The sequence below is a fragment of the Empidonax traillii genome, unplaced genomic scaffold, assembly GCF_003031625.1.
Source record: "Empidonax traillii isolate 1590-97213 ecotype Southwest subspecies unplaced genomic scaffold, ASM303162v1 scaffold5947:size9777, whole genome shotgun sequence".
NCBI classification, from domain to species: domain Eukaryota; kingdom Metazoa; phylum Chordata; class Aves; order Passeriformes; family Tyrannidae; genus Empidonax; species Empidonax traillii.
The window spans coordinates 7856-9777 of record NW_020961140.1 but is presented as its reverse complement, the minus strand read 5'-3'; the positions used below and the strand labels follow the sequence as shown (position 1 = coordinate 9777).

The following is a 1922-nucleotide window of genomic DNA, read 5'->3' as shown; positions in this document are numbered from 1 at the left end:
CACTGTCTCTTCGATCAGTACAAAGTCCTGCTCTGAGAGGGAGGGTTTTCTCTCAGCTACAGCCAGCTCCTTTGGTCTGTGAGAACGGGAGGGAGAAACAAGTCTTTAAGAGCAAAAGAGTCTCATTTCCAAAACCAAGACTACATCCTATGTCCCACAGATGGCAGTTGAAGTGACTTGCAACAGCCTTCTAGTTCCATGTAAGGAATGCTGGAATTCCTGACTAGAGTTGAGACGCTCTTTGTCCTTGATGCAGGTGAAAGCCTCGTCATTGAGAAAGGAAAACAAGCTTCCAGAAATCATGGACCTTTTCCAGGAAGCTCAGGCATTCTCAAGTGAACAGCTTCCTGCCTGCTAGGTCTTATTCTCCTTTTTGATACACTGCACAATTCCTCTTGCCTTCAGTGGGAAACAATGAAAGAGCCTGCAGGCTCTCTGGGGAGGAGACCTGTAGGACTTTCCAGTCCTGTAATCCCAGGATCAATCACAGGGTGATTCAGGCCAGCCGGGATTTCAGGAGGCCTACAGCCCAATCTTGGGCTCCAAGTCCAGGAACCTCTGTTCTTTCAGCCTCTCTCTGTCCCCAGCTCCTCTGGTCTCCTTTGGATTGATTGTTTCCAAGGTTCATAGAGCAAGCACAAGGACACAGCTGTGCTGTATGTCAGGAGGCAACCACACCTGCCCACGTGCTCCCTTCTCCCGTCCACGCTACAAATGACGAGCAGGGAAAGTTCCTTCTTTGATGGGGGGGCCTGCTAAAGCCCAGCAGTGCCCACCCCTGCCCAGAGAAAGCAAGAAAGCTTAACACTCACAGGAGCTCCTGGACACTGAGCCCTCCTTCCATCCTCTCCTGCCACTCCGTCTGGGCTGTGGAGTCCTGACCGGCAGAAAGCTCTTCTGTCAGGGCCTGCAAAATGACCCTGAAGTTGGTATGTACGTGTCTCAACAGAAGCAGGGAGCATTTCCCTTCTCTGATCTCTTCAACTGACTTCCCCTCAGTCTTTCAAGCTTTAGGGAGTGGCCCTTAAGGACTCCCTGCCAGCCTGCACACCCAGACCCTTCCCTGTGCAATGCAGAGCTGTGTCGGATTCTTCTCCCCTGCCTTGGGGCATGTCAAAGTTCGGGCTGTGGTCTAAGTTTTGCCAGGAACTACTTCGATAGTCAATGGAGAGGGGCAGCTCTCTCCAGGGGAAGTGTCACCTACGTATCCTGCAAGGCCATGAACTGCGTCTTTGGACCGCTCTGTGCGCTGTCGACAGGGAGCCTGCACAGACACTGTGCACAAACCTGCTCCCTTTGACACTGGCAGCATGCAAGGACATCGTGCTGCCTCTTGTCTGGGACCAAAAGAGATTCACGGGCCAGTCAGGATAGCAGGAGACTGATGGCTCCACGTGGAGGTTCAGAACCCACTTCCCAGGTGTCAGGGGCTGCGGGGAAGCGCTGGAGTCGAGGAGAAACTCCAGCCCTCAGAACCTTCAGCCACAAAGGGCAAACGCTGTCTGAGCAGGAGCTTACAGCTCTGCACTGCACCAGAGACAGTGCCAACCAAAGCTGCCACTTACTGCTTCGCGGTGGTCAAGCCGTGGAGTGGCAACACGTGGAAATTCCTTGGCATCGCCCTCCTCTTTAGCCTCATCTTCAGGAAAAGCAAGAGCCAGAGGAGGTTCTGATGCTGGTGTTGTGCTCTGTGGACAGACAGCAGCGTGAGGGACAGGGAGGAAGCTGTCTTGCAGAACCTGATTTCTCTTGAGCTTCTATTTCCAGCTGGACAGCGGAGAAATCATGAAGTTTGATGAAAGGAGGATTCTAAGTCCTTCAAAGTCCCTTGGAATGGGTTAATTAGACCAATGAGATAGTAATGCATATTGCTGTGAATGAGATATTGCACCCTGGCTGGAATCAGCAATCAGTAACCTTGT

The 1922-nt window shown here is 52.3% G+C and overlaps 1 long non-coding RNA gene across 1 annotated transcript; it reads right to left on the bottom strand.

Moving 5' to 3' along the window:
* LOC114073297 lies at positions 1–1808 on the bottom strand. The gene is made up of 3 exons (XR_003574305.1): positions 1566–1808; positions 813–907; positions 1–76 (listed from the first exon to the last, which is right to left on the bottom strand). It is a non-coding gene; the product is annotated as an uncharacterized LOC114073297 (long non-coding RNA).
* Positions 1809–1922: the final 114 nt, after the last annotated feature.